Source organism: Spermophilus citellus, assembly GCF_964194105.1.
Source record: "Spermophilus citellus genome assembly, chromosome: 12".
NCBI lineage: Eukaryota > Metazoa > Chordata > Mammalia > Rodentia > Sciuridae > Spermophilus > Spermophilus citellus.
Window position 1 is genome coordinate 32,796,195 of NC_138198.1, and position 15,020 is coordinate 32,811,214.

Genomic DNA, 15,020 nt, shown 5'->3' on the forward strand with positions numbered 1-15,020 from the left:
TCCCCATCATGATATGCTATCTTGACCCGGGTTCCAAACCAATGATCCAATAACCATAGGCTGAAGCCTCCATATCTGTGTACCTTCCTTTTTTTTTTTTTTTTTTGATTTATCACAAGCATATGCTGAAACAGTGGAAAGCTAATTGACACACCAGGTCAGTTATCTAACATTATGTATAAGAAGGAGAGTGGAGTAAAATTTGAATATGAAGCCTAATGGAAATGCTGGTTTCATAAGAATTAGCTTCAAAACACTCTTTTATCTTTTTATCACCAAAAATTCAATTGTATTCATAAATATAGAGAATAGTATAATGGACTCGCCTGGGCAATTATCAACTTATAGCCAATATTATTTAACCATATTTTCCAGTCCTTTCAAATTATTTTTGAGGTACATTTCAAATAGCATAGCATTTCATCCATAATAATTTCAGTACAAAATAGTGGCACTTTAACAAAACTTAACTGCAATTCCAATTCCATGCATAAAACAATAAAAACTGCAGAATTATAAACAAATTTCAAGTCAGTATCCACATGTCCCTGATGGTCTTACATTATTTTAAAATATTTCTTTTATGCCACATATAGAAAAATCAAGTTTTGAGATTAGTTTCATTAAATCTACGTATATTTTCCTTTTCACTTCTTATGTAAGAAAGTAGAAATTTTTGTTTTGTAAAATGGCCTATATTCTGAATTTTTATCTTACATTTATTTTACTGCAACTTGAGTATCACTTAATTAGTTTTATGAGCATTGCATAACTTGCAAACTTAGACATTCAATCTAGATGCTTGATTATATTGATTTTATTATATTTGATTTTTTCATAATAAACATCTTTTTAATAATATAATATTATAATATTGAATTATAATTTATCTAATGCTGCCCAGAGTAATTTTGAATTGAACTAAAATTCCTTTTATTTAGGAAAATATATTTACATATTTTTAGATTTCTATTTGGAGTAATTCAGGATTCTGCATTTTGGGTTGTTTTCTTTTTTTTTTGAAATATTTTTTGTTTTTTTTACATACAGAATACAGTAAAGTTTCTGTAAAGTCTAAAACATTACAATTACTATGCACATTGGTACTAGTTGTGGGGGTGGGAGGAGAGGAGGGAGCCAGGGGTGGGAGGAAAAGGAGAGAAGTGGCAAGAGAACAAAAAAAAGGAGACAAAACAGGTTTATGACAAGAGCATTTTTGCTAAATAGACAATTTGAGAAAACGCTCTACCACATGTAGTACTGTACACAGTTTTTAAAAACATTGAAAAAATGTCATCACTAGATGTATTTACACAAAATCCAAATACACTTTTTCCTTATTTGAAATAAAATAGATGGACAGCCAGAAAAAGAATTCATTTTTCATTTGTCCATAATACACAGTAGCTACCTGTAGTGCAACCGCTGCAGAAAGGGAAAATAACTTGGGGGGTGGGAACCATGGAAAGAGGGTGGGTAGCGATCTTTATATTAAATAAAACAATGATATTGTATAGATTTTGCTGTATGAAAACTGTATTTTTTTCTTTTAATATAAAACTATTGTCACTGCCACAAAATAGAACAAATTTCTGATTATTTTACAATGGCCAGCGAGGGGGAGGGAGCAGGAAGTGGGGGAAGGGTTTGTATTGGAGGAAGTGTCCAGACCATGGATCTTCCCCTCCCTGCCCATGCTGTTCCTCAGCTCGGGTCTGCTACTTTCCCATGAAATGTTGAGTACAAATATATGTGCAAATGCCCCCTAGAACTTGAGAAAAGAAAAAGGATTTTTAAAAAAGTCAAAAGCTTTTCTTCATTTCATGCAAAGATTGTAGTTGAAGGGTTTCTGGTAGAGTATAGAAAACTCCTGGGCTTGGTTTGTGTACATTTTTGCATTGCAGGAGTCTTGGGTGGGTATATAGGCTGGTGGCAGGGTAGTCACCAGCCCTAGGGAACGGAGTTGGAGCGCAGCACAGGGCCCTGGTGGGGCTTGAGAGACAACTTCTCAGCCAAGAACCCATCCTGCAGCAGGCTGGCATCACCTTTGGGCTGTTTGGTCGCAAACTCAGTGATGCTGAAGACAAACTGCAGGCAGCCCAGCTTGATGTAGCTGCCATGGTGCAGTAAGGCCGTGCCCTCCCAGCCGGCCCCATTGCCTCCAATCAAGCTTGAGCTGCTGGCTTTGCAATTGCAGGGTCTCCGTGGTGGCCCCTGGGCCTGGGAACTCATCATGGCTGCCTCTTCACTTGGCTCTTCATCCTGATGACACTCTGCACTTTGGCAACAATACTGCTTGGGGGGTGGGGGGTTGGCGGGTCTTCTCAGAGAAGTCACATGAATACAGCACATTGTCCACTGTTGTCCCATGCTCACTGTAGTTTAACAGCTCATAATGTTTGGTATTCTCATCGTAGAATATGCAGGCATGTTTCCCGGACACATAGTTACAGTGACCATAGTTTGTAAGGCACACATCCATGTCAGCTCCTGTCCCGATGTAGAGGGTTCGATAGCACAAGTTCACAGCTCCTCCTAACCCTAAGAGGGGGTAGAACACAGCTCGGGCCTGTACTTCCTTTCTTTGCACTTCTGTGTGGTGCCCTCCGGAAGTCAGCAGATGTGTCCCAACACTGCCCGGTGAAGCCTGGACCCGGGAGGGGAAAAGCTGATGTATTCTCTGCAAGGCCAGAAACTTGATCAGCTTCTCGTCCAGCATATTTATCTTGATTTCTCCATTGACATCCATAAATGCTCGAAGTGAGTTGGTGAGGTCCACCATGGCAGTAGAGTTGGCTGGGAAAGAGGGTACGGTTAAAGCGCTTCCTATGGATAACGTGCCGGGGCTAACCTTGCCATCTGATGATGGCACTGGTGAGCAGAATCGTTGGTTGGCTCCTGTGGCCAAGATACTGTCTCCTGCTGCTTGCGGGGGAGTGAGCACCCGGGTGGCATTTGGAGGTGAGCCCAGTGGCCTTGAATCTGTCAACATAGGTCCTATCTGTGATTGGACAGTCTTTCTTTGCAAAGTGCTGGTGTTCTCGATGCTGGCACAAGAGCTGGGAATGGAAGGGGGCAGGCTTGGGACAGAAACCAAACTCCTCTGGGGGCAAGAGCTGGGGCCAGTGGCATTCTCTGACTTCACAATGATGCCAACGGTGTGATTCTGAAGCCCCCCCAGCCACTGGTGGCATGAGGGGCCAAGGCCAGCCTTGCCAATGTAAAAGGCCAGGTAGGGGGGTGTTGGCACCTGGAAGTCGCCGGGGGTCCGTGGAATCAGTGGGGCTGCTGTAGAGGTGGGGGCCATTGGCTTTCACCTCTGTGTTCACTGGCCCGTTGGTAGTCCCACAAGGGGCTTTCTTAGATTTTTCCACACAAGAACTGCAGCTGATGTCCTCTAGGGCTGGGGGCTGGTGGGGTGAAGAGCAGCTCAGGGAATTCTGGGTGCTAATCCCTGAGGGGCAGGACAAGGGGTAGTGGGAAGGTGTAGGTGCCTTGTCAGCAGTTTGCAGGGATGTGGTGATTGAGCTGTCAGTCACAATAACAGGCTTAATATCAGCCTTCTCTGTCTGTTCAGAGTCCCAATGCGAAGGCATCTGCTTAGCAGATAAATGTTTCAATATGCTGCACTGGAGCGCAACAACACTACAGAGTCACTCTTGCTGTTCTGCTTGGGTGGCTAAGTGCTCAGAGTTCAAAAGGTGCATCTGTGATTCCTCAGGAATCCCATTGCAGATCAGTTCCCCATCCCGAATGGCCGCAGGTGCAATGAGAGGGCGTGGAAACTGGTACTGAGATTTTATAGCATCGGGAACCTTCAGGCTTCTTCTTTTGACTGACTGTAGCACATGGCGGTTAGGAGGGTGCTTCTTATGGATTCGGTTCAGGAAGTCCACTTTGAGGACATGCTGTGAAATGGTGTCCTGGAAACAATCAAACACCTGGCACTGATTGCTCATTGTCATATTCTTCTGGTTCAGCACCACATGTTCGATGTGATTCGGACACATCCATCTGCCCAGGGGCATGGCAGTGAGCGGTGGCTCGAGGCAGTCCATATGAAACAGGAGGGGGCAATAGTCACACTGGATGAGAGGGGCCACACGGCAGCTCCTGTTACACGTGAAGCAGACTTTGACCGGTAAGGGAACAAGACCATTGTGATCTAACTCATGCTGTGTCTTCTTTACATTTTTCCCTGTGGTTTCCTTCTTTCATCTCTTGCTAGAACCTGGTAGTGCAGTGGTACAAGTCAGTTCATTGGGCAACTGGGTGGGGTTCCGCTCCATGGCGGCAGCAATAAGCAGCTCAAAAGGCCTCCTCAGCTGGGGCTGCACATAGTCAGGCTCTGCTGCTACTGGCTCCTGGTCCACATCAATGATGTCCTCATCAACGTCGTTCTGCTCAGAGGTGGGAGTCTCTGTGCTGATGTTGGATGTGGGGTTGCCAGGCCGGCTGGCTCTCCTTTCCAGAATCCTGGCATGGGCCTTGAGTTCAGTTTTGCTAGCTGATCTGTCCAACAAGTCAGTGTCACTGTTGGGTGATGTAGTCCGTTTGCCAGTTTTGTCCACCAGTCCATTGACAAGGCCCAGCTCCTTTTTCTGCTCTCCTTTCAGCACTGGAGGTGGAAGGCAGCCGGGCAGTGGTCACAGCACAGGAGATCTCCACCTTCCTTGCAGCTACCGCAGCTGTCGTGGTTGGTGGCCCTGCCGCTTCTTCGGGGCTCCTTCTCCGGCTTCTGAATACGCTTTTCTGCCTCGTCCGACTTGGGGGGAGCCAGCAGAGCTTGGATTTGCTCCATCAGCCCTCCCGACGTATCCAAGTCGTACATGATCCTCTTGGTCTCCATTTTCTCCCACATTCATCCAACTCCCGGGCTGGGCGCTCTCTGCTCCGGCCCCCCCAACCCCGGGGGGAGGGGGGATTTGGGGGAAGGGGGGAGCTCCTGACCCCGGTTCCCCTTCTTTTTTCCCAACACGGGTCCGACTTCCTCGCCCAGGCTCCCCCACCCCCACCCCTAGGCCCCCTGTTCCTGGGAGGGCAGCGTCCTCCTCACGGGCCGTGAGGGGGGAGCGGCCCCTCAGTCCCGGCCCAGCGGCTGACGGCACAGTGGGTCCTGGCTCCGGAGGTCAGGCCTCGGCGGGGCCTAGTCCCACAGGCTAAAGCCGGCGCTGGCGACCGCTGGTCCGGCCAGGAAGGCTGGCGGGCGCTGCCATCCCGGGGTTGGGGGGATGGGGGCGGGGCTGAGAGGTTAGGTGAGGTTGTGGTACGTGAGGTGACTTGGGGGAGGGTATTGGGGGGTGGTCCCCGGGCTCCGCCTCTGGCCACCGCCGCCGTCTGCTTCCCGGCTGCCGCACACTTGGCACAAACTTACGGCGAGCACCCGCAAAGCCACCCGCGCAGGCGCCCCGGGATCGCGGCTCGCCCTTGGGTTGTTTTCAAGAGTAAGATATTTAAGTAAAGAAATTTTCATATTCTGTGTCAGCTGTGCGTCCCTCATGATCCATTTGTGGATTTTTCTGGGTATATCACATACATATTTCAGCAAGAACAGTATTAATCTCTCTTCTTTTGCAAAGTACCAGCGTTCTTTACTAAACTCACTACCCACTGCTTTCTGTAGTCTCTGTTTATTTGAAGACAAGTAAATAGTAAATGTTTAACTATGAAAGGAGATTAACACTCTTAAGGGATTTGGAGCATGGAGTGAATATATTTGGGTGCTTAGTTTTACCTCTCTACTCATTAGGCAAGCAAACATATAAAAACTGGAAGAAAATTATATCTAGTTCCTTTTCCTATATTTTCCCTTGGGAATGAGAGTTTCACTGGAGCGTGCAACAGCACTGGCATGCTCTCGAGTCCTGCTTAATATATGGGAAGGCATATTTTCATGATTTCTCTGAGAAAGGGAGAAAGATGCATACTGTCATCTTTCTAACACCCAAATCACACACATGGAGTCACCTTATCTCAGGGAAATTTCCACCATGACAGAACAAAGGGGACTAAAAATTTAACAGAAAACTAGGGGCTAAAATATCCAGCAATTTAGAGCCTGATCTCAATGCCTTGAATTACAATTCAAAGTACACAGAAAGCAGTTCAGAATGCAAGATGTGGACTTAATGTATTCTATTCGGCTCACTGCCAGAAATAAATTGTTGCAGTGTGTGTTAATCAAAGCATCCAGGGTGACTCACGGATGCACTGGAGCAGAGGGCATCACAATAGTTTGTTTAGGCATCAGAAAAACAACTCTAGCCATATTTTCAAGGCCAGGTAGTTGAATCACATTTTGTAAAAATCCAATGAAAACCTAAACTTTATTGTTGAGTATTTAAAATTATTTTAGGATTGGGACTTTTCTAACAATAAAGTTTTAAATAATATAACAAATAACTTGTTCCCAATAGGAATACATGTAGCAGAGGTGAATAAAAATATTCACGTTTTTCTCTTTGGTGGAGGCACAAATTACTGAGGTTCTGAAATAAACAGAGGTGTGGTTTTTGAATAAGAACACACTTATACTAAACATAAACATATAAACAATTATAAAACATTTTATATTATATATTATAAATTATAAAAAATAAACAGTATTATTAATAAGTAATATAAAATAGGTAACATTGATGTTCTTATGCAAATATCTGAAATCATTTACATACACTACAAAATATTTCTAAAAATACCATTAAAAATTGGAAAGCCATCTGAATGATATTTATACAGGATGGTCACCATTGACTATGGTAGGGTAAATTCCTTTGCCATTTTTAGTTATCACATTCAAACCTTTAATAGAAATTGAATCTAAAGTGATTTTCTGTTAATGAAATATGAGACCTTAGATAAATTATAATTTCCTTCAGAATATATGGAAACTTGGAGAATTATTTCTGAAAGGGTGTTGGTGACTTAGGTACAAAGTACCAAGCAGCCCCCAAGTGCAAAAGAAACATCAGTCAGGTACCAAGGGAACTGCCTGTCAATCATCAGGGTCTCCTGGCCAATTCTGGATCTCAGCCAGTTCCCCCAACCAACTTCAGTGGGACAAGGAACTCCAAAAACCCCTTTTCCTGTCTCGATCCCTTCCCTTCCTGTTGTAAGCCCCATAAAATTCCAGTCCAGTAGAGCCCCTATGCGGTTTCTCCTCAAACCCTCTTCCTTTTCGCTCTGATAGAGTTCCACCTGGGAGTGGAATCTCAATAAAGCCTCATTCAGCAGCCTCTTTAGATTTGCCTCCTTTTTGTTGCTGCTGTTGCCTGACCTTAAAATTTCCATGATTAATTTTATATATTTGCCAATTTTACATTTAGGCCGAGATCTAAAGCATTCAATATTTCTAAATTTTACACTTTTATTAGAGATTGCTAGGTTAAACCCTAATTAGAAAAAATGTTTTAGGTGAAAGATAATTGTTCATGATCTGACTCTTCTCCTATAAGATTGTGCTAGAAAAGCCGTGGGCAAACTTTCATAATGTATCAATTTAATAATAAAATTTCCAATAATCAACTCTATTTGTTCATTAATCATTACATTACTTCATTTTATATGTGGAATAATGGATTAAAATTCTACTATTGCTACTGATATTTTGATGTATACAATGTAAACTCCCCTCAATATCATAAAGTCTATATATGACAAACGAAAATCTATCATCATAGTGAGTGGAGAAAAACGGAAAACTTTTTCTCTAAAATCAAGAACAAGACAAGTATGTCCACTCTCACCTTTCTTATTCAATATTGTTCTTGAAACTCTAGCAGAGCAATCAGGCAAGAGAAGGAAATTAAAGGAAGACCAATAGGAAAAGCAGTAGTCAAGTTATTTCTGTTTGTTTATTACATAATACTATACTTCAAAGACTCAACAAACACCACCAGAATACTGTATCTAGGTGGATTTATCTGTCATCTTATAAATAAACTCAGAAAAGTTTCAGTATACAAGATTAACATAGAAAAATCAATAGCTTTTCTATACTCCAATAATGATTCTGCTGAGAAAGAATTCAGGGAAACAATTCCATTCACAACAGACTCAAAAAACTAAAATCCTTGGAATAAATCTAACAAAGAAGGTGAAAGAACTGTGCAGTGAATATTATCACTGAAGAAAACAAATTGAAGGAGACCTTAGAATATGGCAATACTTCCCATGTTCCTGGATTGGCAGAATTAATATTGTCAAAATGGCATGTTCCCAAAAGCTATATACAGACTTATCATAATCCCCATCAAAATTCCACAGCTATTCTTCACAGAAGCATAAAAACCAATCTTAAATTTCATATGGCAAAATAAAAGAACTAGAATAGCCAAAGCAATTCTAAGCAGTAAGAGTAATGCTTAGGACATCACAATAACTGATCTGAAATTATACTTTATTATGCTATATTATACTATACAAAGACAACATGGTATTGGCATGAAAAGAGTCATGAAATGGAATAGAAAACAGAGAGATAAATCCACGTAGATACAGTCATCTGATCCTTGACAAAGATGCCAAAAATAATAACTGGGTGAAAAGAGATCCTTTTTAACAAATTGTGCTGGGAAAACCCATAGGAGAAGGAAACTAGATCCCAATATTTCACCTTACACAAAAGTCAATTCAAAGTGAATCAAAGATCTAGGAGTTAACACTCTAATTGCTAGGAACAAAAACAAAAACAAAAATCTCACAACTTAAGAGTCAATTCTCCAATATATTAGTGCATACAAGTATTGAATTCCTTAACAAGACTTCTAAAGTTCAAGAAATAAAACCAAGAATCAATAAGTGGGATGGCATCTAATTAAAAATCTGTTTCACAGCAAAAGAAACAAGAATGTTCAGAGAATATACAAAATGGGAGAAAATCTTTGGCAACTCCTCCTCTGATGGGATATTTATGTGGAGAATATATAAAGGACTCAAAATCTTAACACCAGAAAAACAAATAACCTAATAAATAAACAGCCAAATTAACTATATGGATATTTATCAAGAAAGAAAGAAAAAGAAAAGAGAGAAAGAAATACAAGTGGCTAGAAAATATATGAAAAAATGTTCAACATTCCTAGCAAACTGGGAAATGCAAATCAAAATTATACTGAGAGTTTACCTCACTCCAATTAGAATGTCAATCCAGAACAGAAATAATAATAAATGCTGTCTAGGATATGTAGGAAAAGGCACACTCTTGGTAGACTGTAAATTAGTAGGACTAATTTGGAAAGCAGGATCGAGATTCCTCAAAAGACCACATATGATACAAACATAAAACCTAGCTATCTCACTCCTTACATATTTATACAAAAGAACTAAAAGCAACATACTACAATGATATATACATACCAATGTTTATAGCAAGACAATTCACAATAGTTGAACTATGAAAGCAGTTCAGGTGCCCATCAATAAACATGAATAAAGAAAATGTGGTGTCTATTCACAAAGGAGTTTTAATCAGCCAGAAAGAAGAATGAAATTATGTTATTTTCTGGTAAATGGATGAAACTGAAGAACATTATACTAAGGGACTCAGGAAATCAAATATCAAATGTTTTCTCTCTCATTTGGGAGGTAAAAAGAGAGGATAAAAAGGGGATCTCATAAAAGCAGAAAGGAGATCAACAGAATAAAACATAGAGTATAAAAAGTTCTTGAGAATATAATTGTGCAAAACACTAAAACAGGAATAAAAAATGATTATTTACAAATTTATTATTATTATTATTTATAAATTAATTCTAAATTTATTTATAAATGATTATTTATAAATCATTTATAAATTTATTGATGGATCATCAGAAATAAATTTTCTAAAATGGGAATTAAATAAATTTAAATTAATTAACACATCTCAATGTCTGAAAGTCAAATCTTTGTTCTGCATAGAGTATATTAAAGAAGAAAAATTATTGAAAATTACTGTAATTAGCCAACTGTGATTCATAGTGTTTTTATAATTTTTGAAGTTATCCCTCTAGATACTTGAGGTTAATTAAATTGCAAGAAATTTTCTATTAAAGATAGAATGAAATAGACTTTTTGAAAGAAGGGTCACCATTGTATTTTGTCAAAACTGAAGTTTTCCAACTAACACAGAAAAGAAAATATTTTTTTTAAATGAAAGCATTTTAAATATTAAAACACCTCTATCACTGAAAGCAAAATAATACATGTCCCTCTACATGTTTCAATTTTTGTGCATGATGCATTTTATAAAATAATTGTTTTACTTTTTCTGCTAATAATTGATACTCACAGGCTAAACTGATAATCTGTCCACTACTAAATATTGTACTCATTGTACTAAGCAAATATTGAGAATGTTGTTAAATTTTTGTAGAGTCTACACAGGAAACCCACTGGTAACTTTTCTTATTAAAACACTTTCATCTTTTACTTATATACCCAGACATCCCTCTACAAAATGTGCTAAAAATATTCCAATGACCTTTGCAAAAAATATTCTTTGATCATGGTTATCTTTACTTACCTACATTATTAATTATTACAATATAATTACATCAAAACCATTTACACTTTTTTCACTTTTCTGATTTAAATTTTATTGGTTTTTAATATGTAGTTTTTTAAAATTGTACTTAACATTTCCATAATCTGTAATTGCAGTTCTACATCTACTTTGACTCATGAATAACTCAGGTGTTTAGTTATTATTGGTGAACCTTATATTTTTTTTATTGGTTGTTCACAACATTACAAAGCTCTTGACATATCATATTTCATACATTAGAATCAAGTGGGTTATGAACTCCCATTTTTACCCCAAATACATATTGCAGAATCACATCGGTTACACATCACATTTTTACATACTGCCATATTAGTGACTGTTGTATTCTGCTACCTTTCCTATCCTCTACTATCCGCCCTCCCCTCCCCTCCCATCTTCTCTCTCTACCCCATCTACTGTAATTCATTTCCCTCCATGTTTGTTATCCCATTCCCCTCACAACCTCTTATATGTAATTTTGTATAACAATGAGGGTCTCCCTCCATGTCCATGTGATTTCCCTTTTTTTCTCCCTTTCCCTCCCACCTCATGTCTCTGTTTAATGTTAATCTTTTCTTCCTGCTCTTCCTCCCTGTTCTGTTCTTAGTTGCTCTCATTATATCAAAGAAGACATTTGGTATTTGTTTTTTAGGGATTGGCTAGCTTCACTAAGCATAATCTGCTCTAGTCCCATCCATTTCCCTGCAAATTCCGTGATTTTGTCATTTTTTAGTGCTACGTAATACTCCATGGTGTATAAATGCCACATATTTTTATCCATTCATCTATTGAAGGGCATCTGGGTTGATTCCACAGTCTAGCAATTGTGAATTGTGCTGCTATGAACATCGATGTGGCAGTATCCCTGTAGTGTGCTCTTTTAAGGTGTGAGCTCATTTATTTGTTGGTTTTTCCTTTTTTTGAGGAATGACCTCCAGGCGATGAATTTCCCTCTTAAAACTGCTTTCATTGTGTCCCATAGATTCCGATATGTTGTGTCTGTATTTTCATTTATCTCTAAGAATTTTTTAATTTCCTCCTTTATGTCTTCTGTAACCCATTGATCATTCAGTAACGTATTGTTCATTGTCCATGTGATGTAGGATTTTTCCTTCCTTCTTTTATCATTGATTTCCAGTTTCATTCCATTGTGATCTGATAAAGTGCATGGTATTATCTCTACCCCTTTATATTTACTGAGGGCTGCCCTATGGCATAATATATAATCTATTTTTGAGAAGGTTCCATGTGCTGCTGAGAAAAAGTATATCCTCTTGATGATGGTTGATATATTCTATATATGTCAGTTAAGTCTAGGTTATTGATTGTGATATTGTGGTCAATAGTTTCTTTATTCAACTTTTGTTTGCAGCATCTGTCCAATGGTGAGAGAGGTGTGTTGAAGTCACCCATGATTATTGTGTTGTGGTCGATTTGATTCTTGAACTTGAGGAGAGTTTGTTTTATGAACGTCGCAGTGCCATTATTTGGTGCATAAATATTGATAATTGTTATGTCTTGTTGGTGAATGGTTCCTTTTAACAGTATATAATGTTCTTCCTTATCCCTTTTGATTAACTTAGACTTGAAGTCAATTTTATTCGATATGAGAATGGCCACCCCTGCTTGCTTACGAGGACCGTGTGCATGGTATATTTTTTCCCAACCTTTTACCTTGAGTCTGTGTATGTCTTTTCCAATCAGATGTGTCTCCTGGAGGCAGCATATTGTTGGATTTGTTTTTTTAATCCATGTTACCAGCCTATGTCGCTTTATTGGAGAGTTTAAGCCATTAACATTCAGAGTTACTATTGATATATGGTTTGTACTTCCTGCCATGTTTATTTATCTCTTTTTTTTCTAATTTAGTTTGTTTCTCCATGATTAGCTTTCCCCCCATCCTCTGTCTTTACCGAGGCACTTCCCGCTGATGGTTTTGGTTATTGTTTTTCATTTCTTCCTCGTGTAGAGTTTTGCTCAAGTTGCTTTGCAATGCTGGTATTCTGGCTACAAATTCTTTTAGCTTTTGTTTATCATGAAAGATTTTTATTTCGTTGTCGTATCTGAAGCTTAATTTTGCTGGATACAGAATTCTTGGTTGGCATCCATTGTCTTTCAGTGTTTGAAATACGTTGTTCCAGGATCTTCTCGCTTTCAGCGTCTGTGATGAAAAATCCGTTGTTAACCTTATTGGTTTACCCCTAAATGTAATCTGCCTCTTTTCTCTTGTAGCTTTTAACATTTTCTCTTTGTTCTTTATATTGGATATCTTCATAACAATGTGTCTTGGCGTTGGTCTACTGTGATTTTGTGTGCTCGGTGTCCTGTATGCATCTACAATTTGTATATCTGTTTCCTTTTTTATTTCTGGAAAGTTTTCTGTAATTATTTCATTCAGCAAGTTACTCATTCCCTTGGCATGAATCTCTGTGCCTTCCTCTATCCCGATGACTCATAAGTTTGGTTTTTTTAAGTTATCCCAAATCTCTTGGATGTTTTTCTCGTGATTTTTTACCAGCCTATCTGAGTTGGCTAGACTCTTTTCAAGATGATATATTTTGTCTTCATTATCTGACATTCTGGATTCTACTTGCTCCACTCTGTTAGTGATACTCTCGATTGAGTTTTTAATTTGGTTTATCATTTCCTTCTTTTCTAGAATTATTGTTTGATTTTTTAATAATCTCTATCTCCTGATAAAGATGCTTAACTTCTTCTTTTATCTGTTTATGTAATTCGTTTTCAATGTGATCTTTAAGGTTCCTTTCCATCTGTCTAAGGTGTTCCTTGATTTCTTTATATGGCCATTTTTCTGATGACTCCAGGTCCTCCTGAATATTTAGGCTGTCCTTCATTGTTTGTACTCCTTTTCTTCCTTGCTTTTTTATGCTCATGATACTTCTTGTTCTGTTTGACTGCTGAGTTACTGTTTACTCTTATAAATTTATTTGATGCTTGGGAGGAGAAGTATTAGAGGGGAAGGGAAGAAGTCACGAAAGAGAGTGAGTGTAGGCAGGTAGAATTCAAGAAAGGGGGAATAAGAAAATTGAAAAGAAATGAAAAGACAAAAAAAGTGAAAAGAAAGAAAGAAAAAACGAAAAAATAAAAATTTAAAACCAAAAAAAATTATAATGATAATAAACAAATGGAAATTAAAGTTTAAAAAAATAATAGTAATAATAATAGAATAAAAAGAATTAAAAAAGATTGAAATCATTAATAAGAAAGTTGAATAGCAACAACATCAACAACAAAAAGTGAAAATAAAATTTAAAAAAATACCAATAATAATCATTAATAAATATATAATAATAATAATAAATGCAGTCATAGAGCTCAGTTAACTTCTCTTCCAGTATGTGGGAACTGGGCTAGGCTTCTCTTCTTGATGGGTGGGAACCAATCACTGTTCCTCAGCTCTTCTTCCCAGACTGTGCGGGTCTCCAATCCTGAGTGCCTAGGGCCTTCTCTTGTGGTTCCTCAAGCCAGGCCCCGCTCACCTGTGAAGCTTGCCACAATACTGGCTACACGCCGGGTCTGCTGCTCCTGGGAGCCCTGTTTCCATGGATGCCTGGGCACACTCTTTCTGTTTGCCTCCCTCAGACCCTAAGTTTGTAGGGCTTGCGGCTGAGGACCCCCAGCGTATTTGTTTGCCCTCAGGTAGCAACTCCCCTGGTAGCTGGTGCAAGGGACCTCTGTTGTCAGCAGAGAGATACCCTGGGTCTGACTATCGTGCTCAGTTGGCTTTTACCTCTGTGAGTTCAGGTGGGCCGACTAGTTATTTCAGCGGGATCATTAGTGCTGAGTCACGAGAAGCAGGCGAACCAGAACTAGAATGCAGCCCAATCTGGGCTCGCTGTGTTCGTAGAGGGGCAGACTGTTCGCCCGGGGTCCCCTTCAGCTCAACAGTGCCTAGTGGTCCTGAGCAAACAGTATTTTGACAGTTTACTTCTCCCTATGCTCGCGCAGCTGAAGGGGTTAGAGACTTGATCTCTCCACGTCCACCGCCATGTTGGATCACTTAGATTTTAAATTGTCACTCATCAGCTGTTCCATTTAAACTCGGCAGCTCACTCGCGCAGTGAAGAGTCTGCTCTATGGTGCTCCGTGGGAAGCAGCGGTGGCGGCAGTGGCAGCGGCGCGGTGGCGGCCCAGCTGTGGCCTTCGGGATCCCTGGGAGGGGGTGCGGGCTGGGGGAGAGGAGGCAGCACCTCGGGGCCGTGCAGGCCGGTACCGGACACGCAGGAGAGCAGGCGGGGTGGGGGAAAGAAATTGAGATCTAGATTTAGGGACTGAGCGTGGGAGGAGAGACGGCTGGGGAGAAGCACAGCGGAAAGGCAGAGAGGAGAAGGAGAAGGGGCCGAGGGAGCCGGGCAGCTCGGGCTGCAGCCTTACTGCTTGCGCTGAAGTTGTGATGGACTCACACCACCTTGGCTAGAGTTGTGGCGGATTCACTCCACCTAGGCCCCTTTCTTGACACGGTGCTGAGTCTTTG

The 15,020-nt window shown here is 40.0% G+C and overlaps 1 protein-coding gene and 1 pseudogene across 2 annotated transcripts in view; one reads left to right on the forward strand and one right to left on the reverse strand.

Annotated features, from left to right (window-relative positions):
• LOC308631406 (E3 ubiquitin-protein ligase RNF213-like) overlaps positions 1–15,020 on the forward strand; it is a gene marked incomplete at both ends in the record, with an annotated part of 277,493 nt that overhangs the window by 107,791 nt on the left and 154,682 nt on the right.
• LOC308632019 (PHD finger protein 12-like) lies at positions 1,951–4,861 on the reverse strand (annotated as a pseudogene). The gene has a single exon. The product of its transcript is annotated as a PHD finger protein 12-like (transcript).